The sequence below is a fragment of the Macrosteles quadrilineatus genome, unplaced genomic scaffold (assembly GCF_028750875.1).
Source record: "Macrosteles quadrilineatus isolate MER2022 unplaced genomic scaffold, UCM_ALF_1.0 Scaffold_6__1_contigs__length_79288215, whole genome shotgun sequence".
NCBI lineage: Eukaryota > Metazoa > Arthropoda > Insecta > Hemiptera > Cicadellidae > Macrosteles > Macrosteles quadrilineatus.
Genome location: NW_026542599.1, coordinates 47,340,183 through 47,359,504, shown reverse-complemented (window position 1 = coordinate 47,359,504; position 19,322 = coordinate 47,340,183).

The following is a 19,322-nucleotide window of genomic DNA, read 5'->3' as shown; positions in this document are numbered from 1 at the left end:
GTATATTTAATAAAATGAAATTATAAATACCATTGTACCATGCACTGCAATTTATTTTATTCAACTTGGATTAAACTAATTCTCTATTCAGTAAGAAAGTGTGTTTTTTACTCACTTATTAAACATGTAACAATTTAAAGCTTGAGAATAATTATGTTTATGTTAAAGTTCACCTAATCGTATAATATGAAATTAAAACAGAAAAATCTGAAATTATTCTAAAAAAAAAAAATAAAAACTACTGCACAAAACCATTTCTGTTAGATGCAGCTGCTCTCTCCAAAACAAGGTACTTGACACAAATACTGAAACAGTGAGAGAGAAAATTACTGAGTTGCCTCATTCTTATTGAATTAATCGCTACCTGCTGCCCTGTACACCGTTCCAAGTATTGTAATGATCCAACTCAAAAATCATATTTGAAAATTAAAACTCGTCAACTGTTATTCCAAGACCGCATACTGCTTCGACTTGTCGTAATAGTCGACTATATGATGACCTTTCTACGCCGCAAAGTCCTCCAAAAAAGGAGGAGGTTGTCTATAGCCTAAAGCTTAAGTGACCCAGACGGATCTTTCTTCTGTTGTAACCTTTTTTGAAGTAGGTTATACCTAAGCGAAGCATCGGCAGCAAAAGCAACCAAAACACTATACACAAAAAATCCTATACATGCATAGGCCATTTTACAAAAGGCAAAAAAGCAATTGAGGTCTGTGGAGGTCACCTCCAAGGAGAATGTGACGGTAAATTTCCTTTTATTGGGAAGGGGTTGGCCACATCCGTAAGGAATGAATGGTTGAATATTTTTCCTTTACTTACATTTTTCTTTCCTTAGGAAGGAGACTCGCGAACAAGAACAAAAAGTATTTAGCTGAGTCTAAGCAGTGCAGTGCATTTAAAGCTGCACTTAACCAATCAGAATCCCACCCCCTTAGCAAATGATAACTTATCAGTCAGCTTGCCCTCAAACGTAAAAACGGTGTGGACACACTCTTAAAGCATGTCACATACATAGAACCGCAAAAACGTGCGGCGTCAAACAACCATGTGGAAAATATTCTGCTAGTGCCGTTAGGGTAGTGTGGTATAGCCTAGTACGCGGTACAATATGGCCGTCAGACGCCGCAGTGCCGGCTGACAAACACCGACACCTACCGATTCGTGCACAGTTCGATCACCACAGCTAAGAGTGGTAGTTCAGTGCGTCTCGTGCACAATATGAGCAGTATTGATCATTGTTTTTATTTTTGGTTATGAAGAATAAAAATGGCAAAGGCGAATGTGTGTTTATCTCATAAAATTACAAACATTACAAGCACGGGCATTCGGGCATTCTTACTATTCGTTTAATCTTGTTGACGTTGCAAAAACTACACCAATTATGAAATTAATACTTACCTAAATAATTGTTAATGCATATTAATTACATTTATCAGCAGTACGAAGATGCCCAAAGACTTTAAAGACTAAAATTTTTAAAATAAACAGAGGCACCTCTGTTAATATACACTATTAACCTATAAAATAGAAATATATTTCTTTATATATCCTGAGGTTGGTTTTAGGAAAGAGTGCTTGAAATTACATTGACTAATTTGTTTCCGAAACTGGTAAATTTCAGTTGCTGAATAAATTATGTGGCTTCTTGGAAAGGGCAATATCCCAGGAAATAATAAAGCATTGAAAACCTACAAACGCGTTCATTGTAAAGGGGAATAAACTTTTTAAAGCATAAACAATATCGATATGTGAATACGGCCTTTTAAAATACTTATCTAAAAAAATAAAAACATATTTAATAAGCCATACGTTTCTCTGTTGTAAGTAAAACTATTGGTAAGATCAGTATTATTTTGAGCTCTTAGTAAATAAATTATCTTTAAATTAAAATTTCAACAAATAATTGAATTAAAGCCTCACTACAGTAAATAATGTATGGTATTGATTTAGTTTTTACAAGTGCCCAACGTGATTATTATTATTTGGTAAAATAGTTTAATTTAGTCGATTAAACAGCTAATAAAACCTCAAAAGTTTCACTTTTTGTTACCTTTCTGAATTAGACGTACTTCAGGACAAATATTGTATTTTAAAAACCTAAAGACGTAATCTGTATTTTGTAAATATATCCATTATAAAGCAAAAAATAATCAAGAAGTTGTCAGAAAGCGTGAGTCGCACGCCTATCAACCGCATACTTGAATGAAAGGAGTGAAACTTCCCCGAAAAATATCAATAAAGGCCCCGAACCTAAATCAAAGGCCTGTATTGAATCACATTTAAAATATTTAAGATAATAAAGTTTTTTAAATAGAGTTTTTGTTAGTGTGTTTACTTTTTCTTGAGTCAACCTTTAGATTCTACCATGGGTTTCTATGTAGCATCATGATAAGTAACAGTAGCCTCCGTTTTTCTCATTATGTGGGATGGTTTTAAAAACATTGGTTTGGATTCTGTTTTAATTGTTAAGTTATTAGTTCAACATTATGTATTTTTAAAACACAGCAATTGATCTTGTAGCCAAATATTGTTTATTTAAATCGGTGACACAAGAACCATCAGGTTTGGACGGAGGCTTATGTGTTCCAACCGGAAAAAGTAATCTTTAGGTATTTCCTGTATCGTGGACATTGATAAAATTAATTTGCATGAAAAACAAGTGCTTAACCAACTAGAAGTTTGCATTGGAAGAGGTGGCAAAGAATCACCATGTCCTCTCTGCGATCTCTCTTGGAGGCGAGGCATGGGCAGAACAGCTAGTATATTAATAAAGAATTTGTATATTATTACAGTTCAAATCCCGGACGTATTGAAATGAAAGGTTAATTATACTCGTTGTGCATATGTTATGCGCTGGAGATGTTCAAATTATAACATAACACTGCAGTTACTTTATTTAATTACTGAGACTGTTTAGAGTCTACAATTATCTAAAATCTACGTTCTAGTTAACACGGGCAGTGTTTAAGTTTGAAATTGTAACATCTTCTAAATCAGCTTGCCGAGTTCACCAATGAGTATTTTGAGCAAGATTTGATTGACGATTATTAAAAGATTTTTGTCGATGCTAGTCTTAAAACAAAACGTATTTAAATGAGGTATGATTTTGACACTTGTAAGAAACTACTGATTTATCTTCGGAAAAAGAAAATCTGGGATTTATCTAACAAATCGTAGTAAAGTAAAAATCATATTCCCCATAAGGTTAAAACTTTCGACCAATACAATGTAATATCGACATATGATAGATTTTTCATATATATTTTTGTATACAATCCATAATGCAATATTAGTGAGATTGGTTTTACGAAATGTCCTGCCGGGTTTATAACACTAAGACCATTTCAATAAAAAATATTTCATCGTTGGTATTCTTGTCAATTTGCTAAAATATATACGATTTAACTAAAAATCTATAAGTCGTTCGTTGAAATGTAAGATCCTTCGTGCTAAGTTTGATTTTAAATTAATTATCTAACATGTGTATGTACAAACAAATCAATTCTTGCTCTAAGACACTTTCCTCTATTTAATTAAGCTTAAAAACAATAAATTAAAAAACCATATTTATAACAAATGTTTATTCAATATAATGAATGCATTTTCTACTATATCATTATTATCGACGATTGAATGCAATGAAAGCTACTATTTTGATGGTTTCTGTTTGTTCAAACATCAAATATTGAATGTTTCGGTTTCAGTTATAGATTGGTTCTAGCCAACTAACCGATAGACGACTAAATGTTTCTGTATGCTTTAAATTGATACCTGAGAAAAACTAAATAATGACTCACTATTTTCTAAATTATCATAAAGTATTCATATCAGCTCTACAATAGAATGTATTTAGGTGAAGATCACAATGTCGAAATATAAATTGTTATAACAATAAAAAAATCTAAAGTTTATTATTGTATGAATGCAGCTGCAGCCTAGCTGCTTAAAAATGTAGGAATTGCTGCAGAAGCGATCTAAATCTCTTATGGGGTACCCTGTGTCTTATTTGATAACTTATCACAGTAAAATGTCCCAAATTAACACGTTCGCTAGCGATCACCACATATTTGTGACGCTGTTGTCATTGCCACGGCCTGAGGGATATATTTTAATATTACACATACACCAGGTGTCACTTGGTCAACAGTACATGCAGACCAAATAGTCCAAGCAAACTAAAAAACTTACACAGGGATCGTTAATAAAATTGCAAGAAAACGTTTTATGATTTTATTTTGTAGTGTTGGGTTTGCAAAATGACATACTAAAAGTTGCAAAAAATCGGGGAACGAGAAAACCACTAAAATCACAATTTAAAATGGCGGCTTTTCCCAACATTGGACAAATAAAAAAAAATATTTCACATGCATTTGTTATGCACATTTTTCTAGATATTGACTTGGGACCACCACCTGTATTTATTGGGTGGTTAGTACTTCATTTTAATAGGGAACACGTTTTTTGGCCGCCATCTTGGATCCGCCATATTGGATATAGATAATTTTGTTTCGATGTAATGGTAGTGTTGTGACACATCATTACAAAATACATTTTTACACTGATTTCAATGCCAAAATTAGTTTTTCAATATTTTTTTTATTTAGAAGATATACTCAAACGAAAACTCTCCCCCATACATTTCTTATAGACGTTTCGTAGTTTGATATTTTTTTAAAATTATTTTTCTCATATCTCCAGTTCTTATTAACGCTTGCAGTTCGTTCTAGGCTTAAAATATTCAGTAATGTAAGGGCTTTCGTTCGAGCTCTTGAGCATTAAAATCAGACGAGTTAAAGACCAGCTACAAATCCCAACACAATATTAAATTTAACTTTTTAGAAATTAGTTTTTATTAAAAGATCTATATCTAGGGTTGTTAAGGCGTCACCAAGTTATTTATGGTCTTTAATTACTTAGCAAGTTTGGCTTCGACTTTATTAATCACTAAATAAAACCTGAGAAATCTGAAGTGAGTCATGGAGTTTCATTTAACATTGAATTATTTTTATTAAGAAATTTGCCTTTGGTTTAAGACACAAAATAAAACCATAAAACGTTTTCTTGCAATTTCTTTGAGGTCATATCCTATATTTCTCTGACTAACAGGCCAGCTATGCAGCAAATTGAAAACAGTTTTGCCAACTATCATATGATCTAATCATTATAGACTAATCATGATATGCATCAAACATCCCTGTAGACCACTGCAGAGAATTCAGGGCCTTCAAATAGCCCGTTACGAAAATAATATTCTTTTAATAAAATTGGTACGCCGACGCAAATATGTGACGGCAGCCTATGGGTAGAAAACGGCCGTCGCATATATGCGTCGCTGGTCCATATTGAATAAAAGATGTAATACTACTGCGGTAGCGAACGTGTTTTAAATAACTCAGTGATACAGTAAATCATAAATTGTTTGTAAGCATATTGAAGATTGTGATGCATCAAAACACATCGGTACGTACACCACCTGTTTAATACTACTAATTGATCATTTGGTTCGATAAAAACAAGAAGTTATTATTGTTCCATCAAATGTAAATTTAAAGCGTACTATGGAAAGTACAGTAACTAATATAACTGTACACATGTATATGTAAAAAAGTCAAGACATTTTACGTATAAGGTAAATGTACTAACCTACTTAGATAATATAGATATAATACGATTATATGAACACTACGTTAAGAAAATTAATTACAGCTTCCTTAGCTATGAACGAGGATAAATTTACTTAGTGAACAGTAATCAAGTTCATAGAGCTGCTGTATACTCACGGATGAAATCTTGAAGCTTGAAACCTGGTAAGCGAGAGATTTGAACTCGAATCAAGTTTAATTTACAGTATATAACTCCTTAATTCTATCGAGGTTGACTGACTTATAATGTTAACGTGTTTCCTTTTTAACTTTGACGATTAACGAATATCAATTCCTCTCCAGTTGAATACAGAACATAACTTACTTATTTCTAGAAGTACATGACAGTTGTATACAAATATTTTGTCTATGGTATACATATTTTTAAATTAAACTGGTAACAGTCTTTTTCTTCTCCTCTTTTTTATTTTTCAGTTAGTTTAGCAACATTTTCAAAAAGAACATAATCACACTAAATCAATTTCCTTGAAAAATGTCTATAAAATGTTCCAGGTATTTATACAAAATTTTAAAACAAAACAAAAGAATTAATTGTGTTTATTAGTATTAGTAATTTCAACAGGAAACAAACTTTGTGAGAATTGTAACGATATTAGTACAAAAATAACTTTTAATAAACAATTATTCGAGATAATGTTGTACTTAGTCTAATGTAGTAACAGAAAACACAACTCGTAGCAATATTTTATATTTGGTAGTATTAGGCCATTTCTGATATACTGTACGATAAACGAACATACAGATTTTCTAAACATAGCTGAATTTTATTATGAATATACACACCCTTAATTAGTTAGAAAATAATTTTTTTGTGTGACAAATATTCATGTACTTTTTCAAACGAACTAAAAAATAACGGAAAACTTATAGATCTGTACATTGTTTTATGTTTGTTGTTTTAGCAGATTTAAAAACTATCACTTGGATTATATTTCATAAATAGTAAATGTCCTATGATCATTGTTATGAGATTGACGTGGGTGAATTTGAAAACACGTGCTGTCCACTGCAGTTAAAATTCCATTTGGATAAGGTTTGTATAATATTTAAAATCCACCCAAGGTTGAAACCATCTTTAGGGTTCCAGGTAAAAACAACGGATTGAAATCTAAGTAAAAAGAGCTTAAAGGTTCGAGAGAACTAAAACATTTTACGAATATCACAAAACTCCTGTTCAATAAACACTATTTAATTTAAAAGAATATAAATTATATTTCTAGAAACCGTGCAGACTATTTTTACCGGCGTACCTATTCATCTTGTCAATACATTTAGTGACGACAGTTCACTTTATTTCATTTAAATAGGCCTAAAGAGCACGTTTAAATTTTCTTAACTTTAAGATAGTATTAAAAGTATTACTAAGTGTAGTATTAAAAGAGTAGATGAAAGTGGTACTAAGTAATCATGTAAGATGTTTCTTCAAAAAACAACGAACATATGTCAAATAATATCATTAATCCAAACTAAGCTAGTTTCTCACGTTTCTCTGCGTTGACATTTAGTGAATACGGTAAGCTTATATATTTCTTGCGAATTTGATTTTAGGTAGCATTTTATACAGAATAAATATGAAGAGACTCCGGCTAAACTTAACCAGATAATGTAAAAAAACCTTGAGAAGAAACCAGACACCATAACCTTGGGGAAATCACCGAAATGAAAATAAAAACAGGCTTGTCGTAAGTTTATGGTCAGGTCTACTTTTTTATTGCAGTACCACTTTACAAGATATTTTTTTTATAATTCATTATAATTTATCTCTTCTCTATTATATCTTTTGTAAATATATTCACTAACTCAGAATTTTATTTTAAAAGTAAAATCTGGTTAGGGATTTTACTAAGATTATAAAAATAAATGAAAACCATTCAAACATTATTCAAACATTATTTGTAATGCAGCTATTATCATATAATTAAGGTTATTTGCTGTTTTACAGGAAAATTAATCATAGCTGTTTCGTTTTTTTCGAATGAGATTCCAGAAAAAAGTTTGTTTCTATTTATAATTTTAAAGGCGTTTAATTGAAAGAGTTTTCAATAATGATTGACACTCTCTACAGTGTGACATAAAAAATAAGTAAAATTTATTTAATCTTTCTCCTGAATCAAAAGTCATAAGTTCTAAGGAAATTAAATGTTTCTTACAATTATGGAAATTTTATCCAAGCGAGAATGTTAAAAGAACTGATATTTAAAGAGTTCGTATTTTGTATGTTACTCCCTAATTTTGAGGGTATGGAATCCTTGATTGGTGCCATTTTGTCACTAATACATAGGACGTAACAAACATTTGTTAACCCTTTGTTAACTTTGTTCCACACTGTATATTATTAGAACACGTGTATAAGTTTTGTATTCTGAGGTACAAAGAACTAACGCATCTGCAGAATATACGCTTTATCGTGATTTTTTCCACGAACCAAATTGTGAACACTATTTATATTTTAGGTCAAACACTATCATCCTTCTACCATACTCATACGACTTACTTTGTTTTCAAATGAAAAACCCATGATTGAAATTACGCTACAAAGAAATTCAATAAACACTGCTGAACACCAACCAACTTTAATGACTGGAACTTATTGGTGCGTATTCACAATAGACCATTGGGGATATTTTGCTTTACTGTTTGCATTACATTTTAAAAGTGCAGTTTCGAATTAAATTTATTTATTTAAATAAAAATTATTTTATATTCATAATTTTTTTACATGAACTATTGTACACGATCATGAGAGAGTCAAACAACAATGTTATCATTACGTATCAGGGTCATTTTATACGTATGTCATTAATAAGACCATTTATACCAAGCTGCGTATGACGGAATATAAATACAATGTGAGTATATAATTGTGCGAGATAATGCGTGTAGTTTTGTTACTGACTAAGTTCAGCTAATAGCATTCAGACATTTTCAGTAAACCTTTATCTAGTTTACTAGAGTTTAAACTAGTTGACAGTTGACAAAAATCTCGTGAAATATTATTATATGATTATTACTTATAAAAATGTAATAACGTTACCAGGGTGGTTCTTTAAATATTAATAATCTAAAACCAAACTTGGGTAAAATAACATTCAAACACATTTTTAATGCAATTATCTTATACATTAAAAAATTTTGTTTTTCTTTTCCGAGTTCGTTTGGCTCTTCTACCCGACCGATTTTCATGATTGAGGTCTCAAATTGAAGGTATGCACGCACAGATTTGCCATCAAGCATCGACATATAAATTATCTATAGTATTACTCGGTTTATATGTAAACGAAATTTGCTCCCCATGTATTTATTATGGGAGTAAAATTGTGTTTTTCTTTGCCGAGTTCGTTTGGCTCTTCTACCCGACCGATTTTCATGATTGAGGTCTGAAATTGAAGGTATGCACGCACAGATTTGCCATCAAGCATCGGCATATATTTATCTATAATCCCACTCAGTTTATACGTAAACGAAATTTGCTCCCCATGTATTTCTTATGGGAGTTAAATTTGGCTTTTCTTTGCCGAGTTCGATGGGCTCTTCTACCAGACTGATTTTCATGATTGAGGTCTCAAATTGAAGGTATGCACGCACGAATTTGCCATCAAATATCGGCATATAATTATCTATAGTATTACTCGGTTTATACGTAAACGAAATTTGCTCCCCATGTATTTCTTATGGGAGTTACATTTGGTTTTTCTTTGCCGAGTTCGTTTGGCTCTTCTACCCGACCGATTTTCATGAGTGAGGTCTCAAATTTATCTATAATCCCACTAGGCTTATACGTAAACGAAATTTGCTCCATATGTATTTCTTATGGGAGTTAAATTTGGCTTTTCTTTGCCGAGTTCGTTGGGCTCTTCTACCCGACCGATTTTCATGATTTAGGTCTCAAATTGAAGGTATGCACGCACAAATTTACCATCAAAAATCGACATATATTTATCTATAATCCCACTCGGGGTATACGCAAATGAAAATTTGCTCCCCATGTATTTCTTATGGAAGTTAAATTTGGCTTTTCTTTGCCGAGTTCGTTTGGCTCTTCTACCCGACCGATTTTCATGATTGAGGTCTTGAATTGAAGGTATGCACGCACAAATTTGCCATCAATCATCTACAAATATTTACCTACAGTATTGGTTACGACCAAGACACGACCAGAACACATAATTTGATTTATTTTATATTTCTTACTTCAAATTAAGATGTACCTTTACCAGTTATAGATTTATAATCCCATATATTTTAGTCTAAGAACCTTCAGTTAAATACTGGCTTTCATTTAAGTTATTCAAATCTGACGAGTTTCAAGCAAATGCAAGGTGAATAACCAATATAAAAATTATTTTTCATAATGTTTTAATATGGTTAAAAATCAATAGCTCCAGTATTTTTCCTGTTTTTCTATATGTTTTAAACACAAAATAATCAGTAAATTATAGGATTTAAATTGAGCTATTGATTGTTTGAATCAGTTAAGCTCAAGATACCGTATTACTCAATAAAAAATTATAAATTTGATTATTTCTCGGATATAATAATTATTTAAACGCTGCGGAGCAGCATGGGTCCTCTAGTAATGTTTTAAATGTTATAAACACAATTTTTGGTGATGTATGTACAACCTATATATGGATATGGATATAAATATATTTTCGTTTTGTCGAGTTAGCTTAATCAGTCGTTATATTTACTATTGAAGAAAGAACACTACAAGGTTTCATTTTTGTAAATATCTTTTCCGAAATCTCTATCAGTGAAGAATGGACCTCATAAGCTCAAGCTGATGACGATTTATAGCCGAATTTCGCCAAGTTGGATATCAACGAAAATCCTCATTGACAACTTTATTTTTCACCACCGATACTTTGATTTGTAAACAATTGATTGTTTGAAAAATTATTGTATCATAAAAACGTTTGGGCATAAAAATGTCTTTCATTTGTCATTTTTTTGTTTAATAAATACTGGCTTGGTTTCATTAGTTATAAACCTATGCCACTTTCAGAGAATGTTTATTCATTAATATTAGTGTTCAACATCAATATTCTAGGATCAAACAATCGACAGCATAGCACTGACGTAACGGTATTTCTTAAGAGTTTTATAAAATAAGATTTGTGGAAGAAGAATTATATGCTAGATAAAACGTGTATGTTACTGAAAAGTGCTTAATTCTAACGTGTATTTCATTAAACCCGCATTAGTTTGATGGCGTTTACTAAGTACATGATTTTAAAAGGCTGAAAGTCATTTGGACAAACTACTTAGAAAAGTTAAAAACCTACATTATGGTCAAATATACAAAATAAAAACCGAACCAATGTGTATGTGAAAAATTAATAAATATACACTTAATTTTTGGAACTTAAGTTTCAACGGAAATAGTTTGTGTTTCTCGAACTGTTTTGACTAAATTCTAATCAATAAATTTGACCCACTTCAACCTATATGTTCATAAAAAAAAAAAGTTTTGTGTTTAAACTTTACTCATTATTTCATTTGACACCCTAAAACATATTTAACTTGTTGTTCACAATTTAGTGTATTATTGAAACTTAACACGAAGATCAATACTTATATGACATAAAGACCTATCTATAAGCTACTAATGTATATTTTTTTAATCTGTGTAATATTCTTTAAAAAAATATATAAACAGCAAGAGAGAGATTGTTTGCAAACCTCTTACCTCGTACGAACCCTCCTGACCACAATAATTCGATGTACACGTTTGTAATCAATCATTCGATGTACATATGTTTGTAATCAATCATTTGATGCGCATATGTTTGTACTCAATCATTCGATGCACTTATATTTGTAATAATTCATTCTATATACACGTTTGTAATCAATCATTCGATGTACAGATGTTTGTAATCAATCATTTGATGCGCATATGTTTGTACTTAATCATTCGATGCACTTATATTTGTAATAATTCATTCTATATACACGTTTGTAATAATTCATTCTATATACACGTTTGTAATCAATCATTCGATGCACACATGTTTGTAATCAATCATTCGATGCACATATGATTGTAATCAATCATTTTGATGCACATATGTTTGTAATCAATCATTCAATGTACATATGTTTGTAATCAATCATTCAATATACACGTTTGTAATCAATCATTTGATGTACGTATGTTTGTAATCAAGAGTGAACAATACTTACTGAGACCATATTCATATTAATGATCTTTTTTTCTTGCTGGTTTCAACTGTACCGTAACAGCTATTTTAAATGATTATTATTTTATATCAAGATATTTTTTAAAGCAATATACCGATTCCTTGAAGAGCATCCTATGGTTTAACACTATTCATTTATTCCAAATCAAATATAACCATGGTGTATTCAATGAAAATATAGTTTTAACAATCAGTAAGCTACGTTTTATCTATTAACATGCTATGTGGGTTTTTTTAAGACATGTATCATTTTTTTCAAATAAGATATTGGAAATGGTTACATAAAAGTAATAAGTTACATACAGTAACCAAATCTTTAGTTTAATACAGCTATAGTAAAAGTAAAAAAGTAGAAAATTAATATGTAGAAATACATGACATATAAAAATAAATGTCTTTCCGAAAAAATCCCATAAATGTAATAATTAGTAAAGACATGTGTTACATAGCCTTTTATTACGGTGTCTATCAAAACCTGAATCGATCATAAATTGTGTTTACTACCATACGTATGGTACTATGAATCCTCTGTATAACATTGATCTTTAGACAACAAAGCTTAGTATGTCAATATCATTTTACACCTTTGGTGTGGCTTGCATTGATCTCTGTGTTTGTACCGACTTCCTTTCATGCATGAGGTGTCATCATTGAGCATTTTGATGATTTTGCATCGCCTTAAATGTATCATTTCTCCCAATACAAAGATACTTTTTTCGCCTAAGTACGTTATTTGATACTCCTTGGGTGGGCTTTAAATTGAGTACTCGTTGAGTTAAAAGACATTGGTAGTCGTATTCATTCTAAGTCTTAAGGACCGAAGTCTTGAACCCATACTAGCTGTACATAACAGCGTTAGGCTATATAATATTAAAGATTCCCATGCCATACTTATATTAACATAAGATTTAAATACTAAAAAACCTGTTAAAATTGCTTTAATGCTTCTCAGGGATAAGCGTTCAGAAATCTAAAATCAAATCATTTTGCCATGCCTATTTTGATAACATTGACGTCCAAAACTAATTAAAATAATAATAATAATAATAATTAAATAATAGATAATTAAAACTAACCCAAAACTATTTAGTAGAATAAAAAAACAATACATGATATATCAAGCTTACAACTGGTAACACACTCTCGATTTACTGTTTAAGTATTTAAACACAGCGGTGTTAGATAGCTTTAGATAGTTTTAAATGATTCTTGAAGGTGTTAAAATCTGAAACTACACGCTAGGGGTTGAACAAATTGTATTAGACTCAAAAATATCAAATATATCTAAATATATCAACATGTTTTAACGGTCATAAAAAACAAAATATATAATTGATTTTATTGCGTTTTAAAACACTTTAATTCTTAAGAAAATAATGGCATAGTCTTTAAAAACGCAATAAAATAATGTGTTTATTGGTTTTAAAAAACATCGCTTAAGCATATTTGACAATATTATTTTTTCAGGGGCAGTTTTTAAAATGCACTTAATTAATATTCTAGCTCCTTAACTAATAATAACAAGCCTTTACATATTCATAATAATATGTATGATAAAATTATGTAAATTTTAATTTTATGGTTTGGTTACCAATCAGTAAACTATGTTATTGGTGATAAAATGTTTCTTTACTTTCAAAACACGTTATACTGATTACACTGCCGTCATGGATATCATTCTGCTCTGTCTAGCACATAAATTGGCAGCAAATTGAATTTTCCACTTTCAATCCCCTATTAGCATTCAATTTTGTATAATGTTTTTTTTATCTGCTCATTTATTTGCTTTGTATTTTTGTCTTTCAAATAGTAAACAACAATCAAGTAGTGTTGAGTAAATTTAGTAAATTTTACAAGTGTTTTATTTACAAATTTGTACAGACACACCAGTTGTATTTTAGAAATTTTATCCGAATTGGTGTATAACAAAGTTCTGTCTTAAATATCAAAATCATTATCTGGCTGTTTTTAATAATTTGAGGCTAAGATACCTATTACAAGAAATATATTACCAACAATTAATTATTTAATATACTATATTATAGATTTGCATAGTAATTGTTAGTTATAAGTCATCCTATATTAGGCAAAATGTGATAGGTTTTAAGATTGCTCTTAACGAATATTAAAATGGAATCAGTTTGTTCCTTGAACAATTTTACAAGATAAGAACCCTACGGAAGCTGTGGTAACACTTACTGCAGATTTTAAAATGCATAATTTTGAATCACAAATCGAACCATTAAAAATAAATCAATATTTTTCTAGAGAACTAAGTCCACCAGTGCTTTAAGGGCCTAAATAGTGTTCATTTCAATAACAAACTAACCATAACGACTAAACCGTAGTTTAAATATACATTAAAATCCATGTTTTAGCCCCTGAGCTGTATAATAACTAAAAATAGGCTTTTACCTTCGTCACTGCAAATACGACGCTACTTCAGCCGAGTTTGTGTTTTTGTAGTCTGACGATGGCATTATAATGCCGAAACGGCCGTAACATAGTTACACAACAAGAATTTGAGCTGCAGTGACGAAGGTAAAGCCTATTTTTAGTTAAATATACAGTTTAAGTTTTCTTATGTATAAATTAAAAATATATTTTAATATTTGTCTCACGCAATTCTGCTAAAAAGCAATATAATTTTACTTAAATCAGATAGCGTTGTATGGGAAATCTGTAGGATCACTAAAAATACCATAAATCCAATTGGTCAAGAACATTTATCACACTGCCACGAGATAGAATCCGATCATCGTTAACATAACCTAGTGTTTTTATTCCCCCTAATTCACAAATATATTTTGTATAAAAATATTAACTAAAACTAAATCTTACAGAGTTGGTGAGTATTCAATAAAAATATATTGTAAGAGCAGTAGCTTAACAAGCACATTGGTCATACAATTAAATTAACATTTAATACACACAATGGTTTTTACTACATACTAGTTTCATAGCTAAACTGGATAAATCTGATGCACAAGAATAATGGTTTATGTTTAGCTTATATTTAATTACTTCGATTAACTCCCCCATAAAATAAATAATAACCTTTTCTGGAATTCATATTGCTCAAGAGATAAAACCTATAATTAGTTCGGCTTGTAATTCAATTACTGTTGCAATACCAATTAAGCTGATCCATAATGATGGATCATAATTAATTAATTACTTGAACCATTACTGAAAATGAATAGTTGTGGTATTTGTGTGTACTCAGGTAAAATTTTTCTTTTTATGGCCTTGTTTATATTGGACAATGCGTACTCAATACTTTCTTATTACCTAACATATGAATGTCTAACATATTGTTTGTAACTTGTATGGTTGATAATTAGATGGAACCAGCCTCCGGTCTTTACGAAGTACGATTTTACATGTTAAGCTTAGGAATCTCCAAAAACAGTTTTTTTTTTTATATAAATATACTGATGTGGAACAAAAAACCACAACACAACAAAACGAAAACAACACAAAAACAACAAACAACAACAAATATATATATGAACTTTTTCCAACCATTTCCAACATCTTTCTAAATTGAGGATTGCATTAGCTTTAAACACTACTATAACCATACATGTTTAAATATTCGAGAAAATCTAATTGTCTATTAGTATGTATTGTACAATCTATGAAATTTTACAAATTAAACATATCAGGCTCTTATATAAAACCTATTATATACTATCCAACCTCAAATGTAATTTAAACAATTTTAACTCCACGATTCTACAAGAATATCTTAATTCCTAGTGGCAGATGTGTTTGAAAATCTCATTACATCTTTGACGTCAGCTCTCAATGACAGAGTCAATTGCAATTCTACTTCCTATATCAAGGTTGGAATATTTATGGAGATTGGTTTTGATCGTACGTTGTGTAGAAAATTTTCTATTTAATGAAATACTGTAAAACATACAAAGAAAATAAATTTCTTATGCCATTTAATAAATCATTCAATAAAGAAATCGTGTTATGAAATAATAATAAAACCACCCCCAACTGTTCAGCTACCTGCAGATTTAGTGAACTTCTTTTTCTTTGATTGGATTTTTACTCAAATATTTCCTGAACATTTTTATTTTTAAACCTTGTTTAAATATCGTAAAATTTCAAGCTACTTTCAGTTCTAAAAATGTATCAACTCGTAATGGGTAGATTAGTAACATTGATATCCACGTACGATCTTTCTACAGCAGTCATTGTACGATTGCTTTCATATGTTTATTTGTATATTTATTTTCGTGAGGGAATTTCTGAAAAGTCAAGGCCCCCACATTTTACACAAAAGAGCGATTTGTATGCAACGTTTGTAAAACAGCCTGCGGTGAAATATCAACATTCCTCTCCACAAGTAGCTACCAACTTGCGTGTTAAACCTGACTCGTATCACAGTGATATTTAATGATAACTTTATAACACAGTATGCTTAGCATTTAAACTTTTTTGTGTTTTGAAGGTAATGAAACGTTACAGTTAATCGCACATGTAAATAAGTACCATTAAAAACCTGACATAAAAAACTTTTTCATATAAAAGGGGGATTCCTCACAATCTTCTCAAAAGCAATTAATACTTTTAAAACTAAATAAATAAGCTAATTAGCCTAAAAAAACTCACACGGTCATATAGCTTACCTACCTGAATATACCTTTTTTTGGATTTATATCAATTCAATATCCGAGGTAATTTATTATTTGATTCAAGTTTGGGAATGTTTGAGCGAAGCACCTTCCAAAATAAATATTTAAAAGGAATTTTAATTTTACTTATTAATCTTAGCATAACGTATTTGTGTTTATAGGCTATATCATATTTTTAGCTTTTCCAAATTAATTGTTTTACAATTTTTATGATTACTGAATGGCGGCTGGATTTAGTTAATTAATCGTTAAGGATCGTGGCAGGACGCCTGGTTTGATTAATTTGCTTAATCTTATCCTCGGTAAATTTCAGTTTTATGAAAAACTTCTTTGCTTTAAACAATATTCACTCTACTTCTTGTGCTTAATCTAGTGAATAAAAGTAACAAACAAAAAAACTTGCTACGCTTCTGATGTAACCGTTAAGTCTGATACAAAGGAATTGTGCCAAAACAAAGGTAGTGCAACGGAAGTGTTTAAGATCTACTGCTTTTAATTAAAGAATGTGTTTCACAAAAAATATTATTAAAATGGGACAATCGACAACACGGATCAATTACAAATAGACTGAAACACTAATAAAAGTCCTAACAATACCTATGATTTCATATTTTTTTGTGTGTAAACATTTAAATCTTTATGAGATAACAGGTTAAAATACTTTCGAACAATTTATAAAAGTATTTTTGGTGGTTAACATATCACTTTCAATGTAACTTTGTAGCTTTACATAATTACATGTTAAGAGTCTACCGTTCCTATATTTCATACGAGTGTTGCTTATACATGAGTGTTTACGTTTGCACTTTTAAAACACTACAGACTTTACACTAAGTTTTTACCTTTCATTAACCTTTATTTTAATACATAACTTGTTAGATTTTTTGGAAATAAGCTGAGACATCATGCCTAGTAAACATTTTTAGACTATTATCCATATACCTTTTGTTATAAAATGTTATATAAATGACTACAGGCTATAGAATCACAGCACAGGTCATCTACACAGCACACGTTGTCTTCAATGTTCAAATATAAGTCAAGATTAGAGTTACAACAGCATCATTTCACTTATGACGCCATGGTTAATTTCATCTTTTATACATTAGTATTTGTAACATTATTATTATTTGTGTGCCGTTTCTGGATTGGTTCACCTCTTAAAAAGACATTTGTAAAATTCACAGATGAATGCAATGCACAAAATAAACTTTTTTGTTTGGTGACAATTTCTTCTTTTAATTCAAATAAAAAATGTGTTATGTAATTCAATCTAAATATTTAGAGATTTGTTTATATCAATTTGATTAGCATAATACTATTAGCATAATAATATTTGAAATAGCATAATGCTATTATGCTTTCCTTGATACATTGTTTAATATCTATTAAGCATGCAAGATGTGGAGCTTATGTTATACATTCTAAATGATTCATGCAAACAAGTGTTAAATATATTAAATGCTCTTTGACTAAGCACTCAATTAACTTCACGTCAACAGTCGATGATGTCAAGATAGTGTCTAAACATGTACATAGCTACCTAAGAACCGCTACATTATATCTCATACCTTAACCAACTTATATTATCCACAATTCATTAGACGAACAACAAAATAAAATATTTAGCATTTGGTTATTCACTCAAGAATCCATTATACTAGGTGGGCCAATGATAGCATCCTAATTTTAATCCACTTTTAAAAGATAAGTAATGCAACAATGCATGATAGCTTAGCTTAAAACATCAATTAGATAGTAAAAATTGTGCTAAGGAGTATTTAACACTGTGGTTTTGATACAGAAACCTATTTTTGTTTTAGTAAGTGTTGTGCTATTACCCACAGACTATGTAGATCACATTCCACCTTTGGTCAATACAGCGATGTTCCAGATCACCAACCAATAGGGAACTGGCTAAAATTATTTAGGATAGCAGTCTAAACCCGAAAAATTATCGGTTGAAGCCACAACACTCTTCGTAGACCAACATATGTCAAAAAAGAATATAATCACGAATATAAGCACGTTCCAATAGAATATAATCTATTAACCTGATTACACCTCAGACGTGTATATAGTAATTTTAAGAAACATACATTTAATTGAATTTCATTTAAATACATTTAGTGTAACAAAACTAAAATGTAGGCTAACTTTACTGTTGATCAATGTTTAACAGTTCATATCCTAACAGATATTTTGTTCGTTGTTTTACCGTAGGGAATGTTTATGTTTTCCCAACTCTAAACACAAATTATTTGTATTTTTAAACGTTTTAATTTTGTTATTGGAACCACATTTTCTTTCACGGTTCAACTAAAATCCTATCAAGTAGGTTTTCGACCTACTTTTCCACCAACAAAGGATTGTGAGTGTACTTATTGTGTGTCGTTTAAGCTCTAACAGCACTCGTAAAGATAACCCGGTATTGGAAACTGACCTTACTACAGAGTGGAACATATAACCGTTGCAGTCGTTATTTTTGTTGACGTGGAAAGATATTGTATCATTCTTTCAGTTTTAATAGTTTTCACTAGTATTTTAACGCTTATGCTCATAGCTATTGGCGCAGAATAGATGGATCTTGAGGCCTTTATAGTGGGAGTTCACTGATCATCTATGTGGCATGTTTAAATTTAACGGGCTGTGTTTCGATTAAAACCAAACCCCTTCCCAAAATACAATGGTTGTTAAACATTGTTTTATATATTTCCCATATACAAGACAAAGCTTAACAATTTTAATTGTACCACAAAGCTTCTGATGAGTCCCTACTATATGAACAATTATAACTAGTTCAC